The following is a 13,157-nucleotide window of genomic DNA, read 5'->3' as shown; positions in this document are numbered from 1 at the left end:
AGTCCCTGCTGCCAGCAATCCGGCAAGCGGGAACTCTGCCCCCGTCCCACCCCCTCGCGGCTGTCCCCAGGAACGATCCCTTTCGGCAGCCCCTCTCCCGCCTCCACCGCGTGGCTGCAAACCAGCAGTTACAGTTCTGTAAAGGAACGGTCAAGCAGTCCCAACACTAACATTCCCCTACCTAATTCAAAGCAGGTCACCATGGGCGACATCACCCTGATGAGGATCTCTGAGAGCGAGCGAGAGAGAATGCTCCGGGAAAGCCTCCAAAGGCCAGGGCCGTATGCCGCCCTGCTGTGCAGAGCAATGATTCCCGAGTACTTGATAGTCTCGTGGCGCGGCAACGTGTCATACTTCGGAGGACCCAATAAGGCCGCTCTCCCCAGGAACCTCATGCAACGGCTTTCCAATTACCTCCAGGAGAGCTTCATCGAGATGTCCCAGGAGGATTACTGCTCTATCCCCGCACATATAGACCGCATTTTACTCTAGCTGCAGTAGCAGGGAATAAACAGTAGAGCGGCTTGTGCTGGACAATCACGGAAAACCGGACATTGCTAGAGTTTTTTTCAAAACTTGCACTGCCCATGACTGAACCGTTAAGCGCCTAGGGCAAAGTAATCATGAACAACCCATTCTTTTAATTGTTAATATTCCTGTTCTGTTAAAAATAAATGTTTAGATGTTTACAACACTTACTGGCTGATCCTTCACCAGATTCTGTGTCCGGGGTAACGGCTGGGGACGCTTCGTAGGGGATCTCTGTAAGGGTGATGAAGAGATCCTGGCTGTCGGGGAAATCAGCGTTGTGAGCGCTGCCGACTGCCTCGCCCTCCTCATCTCCTTCCTCATCTTCCCCGTCCCCTAACATGTCCGAGGAACCGGCCGTGGAGAGTATCCCATCCTCAGAGTCCACGGTCAGTGGTGGGGTAGTGGTGGCAGCCGCACCGAGGATGGAATGCAGTGCCTCGTAGAAACGGGATGTCTGGGGATGGGATCCGGAGCGTCCGTTTGCCTCTTTGGTCTTCTGGTAGCCTTGTCTCAGCTCCTTGATTTTCACGCGGCACTGCGTTGCATCCCGGCTGTATCCTCTCTCTGACATGTCTTTTGAGATCTTCTCATAGATCTTTGCATTCCGTTTCTTGGAGCGCAGCTCAGAAAGCACGGACTCATCGCCCCACACAGCGATGAGATCCAAGACTTCCCAATCAGTCCATGCTGGGGCCCTCTTTCTATTCACAGACTGCACGGCCATCACTGCTGGAGAGCTCTGCATCGTTGCCAGTGCTGCTGTGATCGCCACGATGTCCAGACAGGAAATGAGATTCAAACTGGCCAGACAGGAAAAGGAATTCAAATTCAAATTTTCCCGGGGTTTTTCCTGTGTGGCTGGTCAGAGCATCCGAGCTCGTACTGCTGTCCAGAGCGTCAACAGAGTGGTGCACTGTGGGATAGCTCCCGGAGCTATTAGCGTCGATTTCCATCCACACCTAGCCTAATTCGACATGGCCATGTCGAATTTAGCGCTACTCCCCTCGTCGGGGAGGAGTACAGAAGTCAAATTAAAGAGACCTCTATGTCGAACTAAATAGCATCGCAGTGTGGACGGGTGCAGGGTTAATTCGATGTAATGCCGCTAACTTCGACATAAACGCCTAGTGTAGACCAGGCCTAAGGGATAGTCGCTGCCCTGAAGAGCTTACAATCTTAGGCATCAATTTCCTGCATTGTGTAGAATGATGCACAGGTGCATAATGCAGGATCAGGGCCTAACCAGGCAAGACAGACAAAGGGTGCTTGCTCTGAATGGTGCTCTCTCACTTACATGTTCTTCATATAAGTACAACATGCTGGTAGGATTTGTATATGTGCATAAATGACTCGATTCCCAATAAGTTTGTCCCCCTTGTCCCATAGGAACTGTATAAATGGGAACTGGGGGCAGATCTTCAGCTGGTCCAAAGTGAAGTCAATGAAGCTATAATTGATACCAGCGGAGGCTCTGCCTCCTGGTCTTTCCTCAGGTTGTGCAACAAGGGACAAATATATTTGCTCCCCTTGTAGCTATTCTATTCTCCCACAATAGGGCTCAGTCTGACAAGCTGTGTAGGCACCTTTTGCACAGCACCAGGACTCCCCTAGTCCCACCACAGTCGCTTGGAGCTGAGGGCACTTGGCAACTTGCGGAACTGGGCTGAAAGATGTAGTGAGTTGGAATTAAACCGTATAGCATCCTGGGCACAGATCAAGGCCTATGATCAGGCCCAAAGTGAAGGAATGAGACTGATACCAGCATGATTACTAACAATGAACAAGTGGGGAGGAAAATCTCTGATCTCTTGTGAAATGTCTATTTTACACACAAGGAGTGAGGTTTGGACCTGGACGTTAAGAGGCTGAGCACAGAACTCAGCCCACGCAGAAGCAGGGTGGGGATATCGAAGACGGGGGGATGGATCACTTTCTGATTCCCTGTTCTGTTCATTCCCTCTGGGGCACCTGGCATTGGCCACTGTCGGAAGACAGGATACTGGGCTAGATGGACCTTTGGTCTGACTCAGAATGGCTGTTCTTATGTTCTTATATGGTGACATTAAACAACCTTTACATCTTCTGGAGCAGCACCTGGCATAACTTGAACAGCTCTGGGGGCCTGTGAACGTTTTGGCAATCTGTCTGGGCTGCCCTAATGGCCACAGGGCTGTGAGCTTGCCATTAACATGTCCCTCCCTCCTCAGGCATGTCCCCTGCAGCATGGCTTGCAAGGGGGCATTTGGATGGCAGGCGTATGGCTGCATTTCACTATGCCTGCTCTAGGGGTAATCCTACCCCGGTTGTAAAAAGGGCTTTAGGGCCTCTTTACTCTTCCAGCCCTTTTACGCAGAGTACAGGGCCAGAATGGAGGTGGAGACCCCACACCAGCTATAGAATTCCCCATGTACCGTGTCACTGTGGTAAGGACCATCAGCAGTAGCTATGTGTTGTATGTCTATAGCCCTTTGAGATCCTGACATGGAAGTGTTTTACAGCTAACCCTGGTGACCTCTCCCGCCCCCCCCCCCCCCCCCCCCCGAGAGCAACATGAATGATATACTCATTTTACAGGTAACTAGTAAGCATCACTTGGATAGGTGTGCACCAAGTTTGCATGGTAGACTGCAATGAAGACATAACCTCCTGGGCCGGATCCCCAGCTAGTGTATACAACAATGGCGCTGCACCAAAGAAGATCTGGCCGCATGCTGTTCTGTATCCGATTTGTTCTCATTTTATTCCTTAGGGGCCTGATCCCGCAACCCTTAATTTGTGTCAGTAATCCTTCCCTGTGCAAGCAGTGCCCTGGGTCTCAACGACACTGCTCACATGGGGGGACTGGTCCATAGCTCTGGATAATCCATTTCAGGCCTCATAGTCTGCAATCCGCTTTCTGTTCGTAGAAGCTTGCCAAGTAGAAGGCATTGATCCTCTGGTGCCAGGACGCCTGCCTGCCTGCCTCTCTGTATTGCTAGTGTTACATTTTTTTGCAACTAGCTACCTTAGCATTTATGTAGTAAACACTACCTATATTCACTCCAGATCTGATCTTCCTGTTGAAATCAATGGCCAAGCCCTGACTGGCTTGAATGCTACAGATTCTGGTCCTCACTGAAAGTATATGGGGCTGAATCTGGCAAGGTGCTGAGTCCTCTGAGGTGATCCAGTGAAGCACTTAAGCATGCACTTAAAGTTAAGCATGTGAGTAAGTCTTATTGACTTCAGTGGAACTGCCCCTGTGCTTTAAGTTAGTTTCACTGGATCAGGCCAGAGTTTCCAGCGCCTCGTTGGAGTGAGCTGTGGCAGCAGATTTCCAGTCCTCTTGTGGTGCAGTTTATTAACCTCCCCAATTAAATGGATACACACAGCACCCCCTAAACGCTACCTTAGCGTGGAGTGCAAGCTCTGCCGCTGAGCAAATGTACAGGGTCTTAATGAAACGGAGCTTTAGAAAATGCAGGTGTTGCAACACCTGCTTTTAGTCTGTCAGGGTGTTAATACAATTAGCTTCCAAAACCCTGACTGTCTGGGGAGAAAAGTACACTGGGGCTCAAGGAACTGCTATAGGCAACAAGTATCTCTTTTCTCTACCGTGTCAGACTGAAGGGACAAAACAAAGTTTCATGGGTGGTCCACAAGTGGAGAGAAATCTTTTTCTTTCCATCCTCTACAAACAGGCAGTAAAGAATACATTGCTTTCAGGAAGCAGAATGTCCTGATGGCTTTTCATTACACGTACCTTGCTGTGAGTTTACTAACCATTCCGGGGCCATTCATTAACAGGGGGAAAGCATTTTGAAAAACTACTTATTTGGCGTACCCGAGTAAGGGTGGCTGTATCTGGCTCTGTGGCTTGTTTGACTACAATCCTGCCAAATCTAAGCAGTACATTTTGATCTTTAGTAAACTAAATCAATTAAACTACATGGAGGATTTTAAAAATTAACAAGTTTCTTTAACTGTTTTGTTAGATAAACCATGTCTTCTTATTTGTTTGCTTAGTAGAGGTCTAGCGGACAGTAGGATCTCACAGATCTCTTTAGTTATGAGGCTGTACTGTGGCCCAGTGGCTTGGCTGTTGGACTGGGACTTAAAAAACGGGGATTCTAGTCCTGGGTCTGCTAGTGTTAGCTGTTTGATTTTCGAACAAGTCACTTCTCTCTGTGCCTCCATCTCTCTCTGTAAAATGGAGAGGCCGATCAATGATATTTGCCTCCTTTGTAAAGTGCTCTGAGGACAGTGAACATAAGAATGGCCATACTGGGTCAGATCAAAGGTTTATCTAGCCCAGTATCCTGTCTTCTGACAGTGGCCAGTGCCAGGGGCCCCAGAGGGAATGAACAGAACAGGTAATCATCAAGTAATCCATTCCCTGTAGCCCATTCCCAGCTGATCATAAAATATCAGAGCTGGATGGGACCCCAGGAAGTCATCTAGTCTAACCCCTTGCTCAAAGCAGGAGGCAATTCCCAGACAGATTTTTACCCCAGATCCCTAACTGGCCTTTTCAAGGATTGAACTCACAACCCTGGGTTTAGCAGGCCAATGCTCAAACCACTGAGCTATCCCTTCCCCAATGAAAAGTGCTAGTGTAACATTATCATGGTAGTTGCTCAGGTGTGTCAGATAACTCAGGATATGCCTACACAGGAAAAAACCATCCTGGGGCAGTGAGTCTCAGCATCCAAATAAACTGACTCAGCCTTGTGCTCTGGGGCTAAAGGTCTTAGCCCTGTAGTCGAAGAGCCTGGATGTCTATGCAGCTCTTTTTAGCCCCACAGCGAGAGTCTGAGTCAATTGACCTGGGCTCTGAGTAGGGTTTCCAGGCATCCGGTTTTCGACCATTAAAAGTCTGGTCAGTGGTGCAGCGGGGCCCCAGGGCTACGGCACACTCCCTACCTGCCCTGGCTCTGCACTGCTCCCGGAAGCGGCCGCCAGGTCCCTGCGGCCCCTAGGCACTGGGGCAGCCAGGGACTGGGAGGCTCTGCGTGCTGCCCCTGCCCCGAGTACCAGCTCTGCAGCTCCCATTGGCTGGGAACCGTGACCAATGGGAGCTGTGGGTGTGTGTGTCTGCGGGCACAAAGGCAGCGCACACCGCACAGAGCAGCCTGGATGCCCATGCGCCTAGAGGCCACGGGGATGTGGCAGCTGCTTCCTTGGAGCCACGGGAAGTGCTGTCGGGATTCCACACACACACCCCAACCCCCTGGCCCAGCCCAGAGCCCTGTCCTGCACTCCAAAACCCTCATCCCCAGCCCCACCCCCAGCCGGGGCCCTCACCCCCCCAACTCCCTGCCCCAGCCCAGAGTCCCCTCCCACACTCCAAGCCCCTCATCCCTGGCCCCACCCAAGAACCTACACCCCCAGCTGAAGCCTTCACGCCCCCACACTCCAACCCCCTACCCCAGCCCAGAGCCCCCTCCTGCACTCCATCTCTGGCCCCACCCCAGAGCCTGCACCCCCAGCCTAGAGACCATACTCCCAACCCCCTGCCCCAGCGGGTGAAAGTGAGTGAGGGTGGGGAATAGTGAGCAATAGAGAGAGGGGGGATGGAGTGAGAGGGAGCAGGGCCTCAGAGAAGGGCAGGGCAGGGGTGTTTGGTTTTGTGTGATTAGAAAGTTGGCAACCTTAGCTCTGAGACTCATTGTTGTGTTAGATATACCTTAGTAGCACAATCCTGTGAGAAGCACCTCATGATCCTTTGTTGACTACAAGTCAAGGGTTCCATTTTAGATCTTATCTGAAGGATAGGTGTGAGTTGGAGGCTCTAACACAGAACTGGTTACTGAAGAGGAAGTCAGCCACACAGTGCTGACCTGTTTCTGTTAAGTGTGTTTAGCAAAGGGGAACATAACCTCAGCCGTGGCTGGCTTTGTTAAATCAGTCCATACTTGTGCTAAAAAGGTGCAGTGAGTTCCTCCTCCCGCACAACCAGGATACATTGAGCTGTGGGCAGGAGAGGGCATGACTATGCCACAGTCCAGAGCTGGGCAAATAATGGATTTTTTGGCTCATTGCAACAGAGAGTCTTGTGGCACCTTTAAGACTAACAGATGTATTGGAGCATAAGCTTTCGTGGGTGAATACCCACGTCATCGGACACATGCGTCTGATGAAGTGGGTATTCACCCATGAAAGCTTATGCTCCAATACATCTGTTAGTCTTAAAGGTGCCACAGGACCCTCTGTTGCTTTTTACAGATCCAGACTAACACGGCTACCCCTCTGATACTTGGTTCATTGGCAACTTCAAAAAGTAAAAAAAAAAAAAATTGTTTTAGGTAGGACCAAAAAGAAAACTGGTTTATTTCTTTATTGAAATTTTTGGCCAATGTAGATGTTAAAGAAAAAATCCTTTTGAGTTGAATGAAACATTTGTTTGACCCAAAACAAAGTGTTTCATTTTGTTTTTTGAGCATTTTTAAATATCTTCAACCCCAGTCTCAGTCGTGGCCTCTAGGTGCTGCTGAAACACAAATAAGTAGTTATCATACAGTATCTCTCACAGCCAAGACAGCAATATGTAGATTTACAGAGAGAGAGACACACACACACAAGACGAACAAATACAAATATAAAAGATAGGGCTGTATTCTCCACCCTCCTTGCATCTAGTGTGGTCACTCCTACCTGCACACAATGGCTGTAAAAGTAGGGTGACCAGATAGCAACTGTGAAAAAAACGGGACGGGGGTGGGGGGTAATAGGCGCCTATATAAGAAAAAGTCCCCAAAAATGGTACATCTAGTCACCCTATGTAAAAGGCTACCATTCTGGTCTGGTAGTAGTTCACACTGACTTTGCACAAACACGTCTGACTAGTGACTACCCAACGTGCAATGCAACAGTGAATCTTACCTCTAGATGGCTTTGCCATGTCTCTTGACTATCTTCGCTAGAAATGAGTGGTGCGATACCTGCACTACTATCACCACCAAGCATTAAAATCCAATTTAGAAAATGTTAGGTCTGACCCTGTATATGCTTGTTCTGTTGGGTGCTCCTTACTCATGCAAATAGCCCAGCAAAAGTCAATGCCACTAGAGTTTTCAGGACCGTGTTCATGCTTTGTTCCATGCATAGGGCCTGATTTTCATTTAAACTAAGGCCCCTTTATTCATAGATTCCATAGCCAGAAAGGGACCATCGTGATCATCTGGTCTCACCTCCTGTATAACACAGGCCATGGAACCTCCCCCGCCCCCTCCCAAAAAAAAATAATTCCTAGAACAGCTCTAAGAAAAACATCTAATCTTGATGTAAAAATGACCAGTGATGGAGAATCCACCACAACCCTTGGTAAATTGATCCAATGGTTAATTACAGTCACTGTTAAAAAACATACACCTTATTTCCAGTCTGAATGTGTCTAACTTCAGCTCCCAGCCATTGGATTGTTATGCCTTTCTCTGCTAGGCTGAAGAGCCCCTTATTGAATATTTATTCCCCATGTAGGTACTTATAGACTGTAATCAAGTCACCCCATAACCTTCTCTCTGGTAAGCTTAATAGATAGACTTGATCTCAATTACTAAGACATGTTTTCTAATCTCTTAATCATTCTCATGGCTCTTCTCTGAACCCTCTCCAATTTGTCAACATCCTTCTTGAATAGTGGACATCAGAACTGGACACATAATTCCAGCAGCGGCTGCACCAGTGCCAAATACAGGGTAAAAAAACCTCTCTACTTCTACTCAAAATTCCCCTGTTTATGCATCCAAGGATCAGGTTAGCCCTTTTGGTCACAGCATCACACAGGGAGCTCACGTTCAGCTGATTATCCACCATGACCCCCAAATCTTTTTCAGTCCTTCCCAGGTTAGAGTCCCCATCGGAAGTATGGGTACATTCTTTGATCCTAGAGGTATATATTTAGCCGTATTAAAACACCTTGTTTGCTTGTGCCCAGCTTAGCAAGTGATCCAAATCTCTCTGTACCAGTGACCTGTCCTCACCACTCCTCCAATTTTTGTGACATCTGCCAACTTTAGCAGTGGTGATTTTATGTTTTCTTCCAGGCCATTAATAAAAATGTTAAATTGTGTAGGGTCAAGAACCAATCCCTGGAGAACCCCACTAGAAATACACCTATTCTATGATGATTCCCCATTTACAATTACATTTTGAGACCTATCACTTCGCCAGTTTTTAATCCATTTAACGTGTGCCATGTCAATTTTACATTGTTCTAGATTTGTAATCAAAATGTTGTGCCATACCAAGTCAAATGCTTTACAGAAGTCGGTATATTATAGCAACCCTATTATGTTTATCAACTAAACTTGTAAGCTCATCAAAAAAGATATCAAGTTAGTTTGACAGGATCTACTTTCCATAAACCCATGCTGATTGGCATTAATTATATTACCGTCCTTTAATTCCTTATTATGACTCCCATATCAGTCGTTCCATTATCTTGCCCTCGATCGATATCAGACTGACGGGTCATCTCGTTTACCCTTTTTAAATATTGGCACAACATTAGCTGTCTTCCAGTCTCCTGGAGCTTCCCCAGTGTTCCAAGATTTATTGAAAATCAACATTGAGTCCCACAAGTTCCCCACTCAGCTCTTTGAAAACTCATGGATGCAAATTATCTGGACCTGCTGACTTAATGTCTAACTTTTGTAGCTGCTGTTTAACATCCTTCTTCGATACCAGTGGAATGGAAAGAGTGTTATGTGATATGCCCACATCTGATTTTTCTCATATACAAAATAGAAATATTTGTTGAACACTTTTGCCTTTTCTGCATTATTATTGATAATTCTATCACTTCTGCCTAGTAATCAACCACTATTATTGTTAAGATTCTTTTATTCCTAAAATACTTTTTTTTTTTTAAAAAATCCCAACTCCCTATTATGCTTAACTCCGGTGGTCATAGATTTTTCATTGTGTCCCTTTGCTTCCCTTATTAAATTTCTACATTTCCTAGCTTCTGATTTATATTCATTACTATTGACTTCCTCTTTCTTCCATTTCTTTACCCCACCCTAGCTATGTATATGGGTCTTAAAGTGGGGTATACATTTTAACCGTTAGGCCTATTACCTTTTAAGATGACTAAATCTGAATGTATTAATGTCCCAAAAGATTTTCAATAACCTCTGAAAGCAAAATGTGATTCTGCAAACTCATCCCCATGCTGCTAGTGTTAACTCATATGTGTAGATGGATTGGGGCCAATACTGAGGCCCTCATACAGTTTTTACTTAGTCCATGCTCAGATAAACCCTATTGACCTTACAGTGACTTAGAAAGTAGTTTGCAAAGTAATGAATAAGTAAGGGCCTCTGGAGCTGGACAACTGATCTCACTAGAATTACTTGCATGAGCAAAGAGTAGTAATAGTTGGCAGCTCAGTTTCCTCCCCTCTAGAGAAATTACAAAAGGATTACCTGCTGATCAATGTTGGCTTTAAAACATTTTTCAAATCATGGATTTTTTTTCTCCAGTGTGTGTGTGTGTGTGTGTGTGTAAATGTAACTGAGTTACAGACAATCACCGATGCTAGGAAATGTGCATTACATTAATGGTGAGTTTCGGGTATTACACTAGAAGTTGGGTAGCAACTTGCATTTGTATCTGAGAGCAATTTTCTGCAACAAAACACAAGCATGTGATGTGCGGCAGATGAAGTCAATGGAGCTATGACAACTTCCACCAGCTGAGCTCCTGCTCTTTGTCTTTACATGAGGATGGCGGTGTAGTAGCACTGGTTAAAAAATGTTTGCCCTTTTCCATTTCAGACTCTGCTTAAAAAAAAAAAAGCTCAATGAATAACACAATTGAACTTTCCTGCAGGTTGCAATTCAGTTGGAAAGTATTTCATGAAGCTACTTGAACATTCATACGGGACAACGCTTAGTAGTAACAACGGTAGGATTATTGTTTTGCAGTTTTAACCTTCCTGCAGCTGGGCTCAACACTGCATCTCTTACTCACGCCAGTAATCCTTGAGTGAATATTATTCAAGCAAGTAAATACTGGATTGGACCCAATGTAAAGCAAAATCTTGAGAAACGATAGTTGACTTTATAAAGCTAAACGCACAATGTTCATGAGACCTCAGCCTTATTCTCAACTTCGAGACTATTGGAGACTAACTTCTGATGGCAAACTCCTTGTACAGAAAAAAGTGACTATTTTGACCACTAGTCTGAAATCGCACATTCTTTCATTGAAAACAGTTAATTAGGAATTGAGCTCTGAAGTTAATTTCACCAAGGTCATCCACTGTTCTATTGGGCCCGGTGACCCTGTCTCTAGTAATCACAGCATTACCATACAACGTTATAGCTTTCTTTTCAGTCGATGACATAATCTCTTTAATTGGTGTCAGGAGGCCTGCTTATGAAAGAACCATGGAAAACACCTATAGACTATAATTTTACTCCCCCTATTCACAGAGCAAAATGAAACAAGCCTTAAGAATGTACTAGAGACTCATTACATCCCCTAGGTTGTCAACACAAAGCCCTTGTATTTCAACCAAAGGCATTAGGAATTATCAATTCTGTTTACTTCTAACTTCAGCCTGTGAACTATTAACCTTTTCAGCAAAACTGGCGAATAGTAAATGTCAGGTAATCCTCTCTGGGAAAGTTAAGAGGGTGGATAATACATTTTAATTGATTCAAACTTTCAGGAGCAAAAGTTTAAAATATCAACAGGAAAATCCCAGTTGATGTATTTATTTTAAGCTTGATCCCACAATTCTCTATTTACTAGAGTAATTCTATTTTAACTGTCCCTTTTTCAAATCCAAGAGTTACAACCGAAAACCTGTATACTGGCTATTATAAACTCTACTGTTTATCTCCCTTACAACATATTTGACAGCATTCTACAGTGATGATGGCTAAAAAAATCTTCAGTAAGCTATAGTGGTTTGGACAGTCAGATAATTCCTATAGAATACTAAGATCCATTTTACCAGTTCTTTACTGGCCTCATGTTTTTGTGCTATTTCATCCATCACATTCTCCTGCCTGCCCTCAGTCCTATATAGTTTCAAGCTGTTGGGATCTTTCTGAGGTTTCCATATTGCCAAGTCATTTCATCCTTTTAGTGATGCTGTGTAAAGTCCCGTGATGTTTTCATAAGACTATGTAGCGATCTCATGGAAATTTGTACCCATTGGTTGACATTGTCTTTACATTCTCCTCAAAGGCCATATTGCTGGTTGAAAACCTATTTTGGCTTTCTTTAAAATAAGGATGAAAATCATTTGAATTTTTTAAAAAGAAGTAGTAATTATTTTAAAGAATACAGCATTTGAAATGCTTTAGATTTTCATAATTAGAGATAAATCAAGAAAACTACATTTTCATAATTGCAGGCAAACGGCATATTTGTATAATTCCCAATCTCCCTTCATAGCAGATCTTCACAACCCTTGAAACTTCATTTTTGAATGACGCATGTTATACCAAGTATCAGACTTAATGCTACTTGCATTAAATCCAACAAAAGTCATCCATGTCAGAATACTTGCACATTAGTTATTAAAATTAGGGAAATAAAGCATCCAGCTCGAGCCTCAATACACAAAATGAAAGTAAAACTAGACAAACAATGTCAAGATGAAATAGAAAGTATAAATGTCTGCTCTCTAGGCATGAGAATAAACTAGAAATTATCCATACTCCATAATTATTAATGAAGCACAGAAAAAGAACCTATTGCAACAAATGATTCTTGGTGAGAGCCTGCATCAACTTTCTCTGCATCAAATACTACCAGACTGAGCTCAGAAGACAAAATCAGAACAGGAACCACAATTTGAGTGAAGTGTGTTTTACTAGCGTACAGCATATTTACACGGGTCCCACAAAAGCCTGTGGGCCTATGGAGATGGACTGCTTGGATGTGTGAATCATCCGCTTTGTCAATGATATTGTGAAAATTAATGAGTGGTCTCACTGAGTATAATGGGGCTGCTTACAAGACTAAAGTTAGAGTGAAGGGATAGTCTAGTAGCTAGTGTCCTTACCTCACCTAGGATTTCAGAGACCTTGGTTTGAGTCCCTGTTTGACCAGAGATAAATCACTTTGCCTGTTGGTACCTCAGTTTCCCATCTGCCAAAGGGGAATAAGAGGCCTTGCCTCCCTCATGGGGGTTTGTATGTATTAACGATTGGGGAGTGATCAGACATTACAGTGATGGAGCAGCTGAGTTATCTAGACATGTAGATAGAGGTGTTTGTAGGATGGAGGCCTACGTGGCAATATCTGGGCTGTATGAGTACTTATTTGGCTCTGATTATTGTCCATTAGAAGTTTGCTGCCAATCATCCATTTGTACATAGATTCCTTGCATGATTCTGCTGCATAAATACTAAGGATTAGTTATTCTGTAATCTGAATGGGAGCTCTTTTGTGGAGCAGTGAGATGTTTTTTCTCTCTTGTGTAGCTGTTTTGGAGAGACATTATAAGCATACACTTCCTTTGTGTACACAGGCCCATCCTTTTGTGTATAGAGAATATACTATTGAAACATAGTTGGATTTTGATCCCCATGCTCCCCAGTCCCACTGGATATCAGTGGCTACTCGTGCAGTGTGGTACTACTCATCATAGATAAGGGTTGAATTATACATCCCAAGTGATGGGG

Source organism: Malaclemys terrapin, chromosome 4, assembly GCF_027887155.1.
Source record: "Malaclemys terrapin pileata isolate rMalTer1 chromosome 4, rMalTer1.hap1, whole genome shotgun sequence".
Classification (NCBI taxonomy): Eukaryota; Metazoa; Chordata; order Testudines; family Emydidae; genus Malaclemys; species Malaclemys terrapin.
This window is presented reverse-complemented; position numbering follows the sequence as displayed.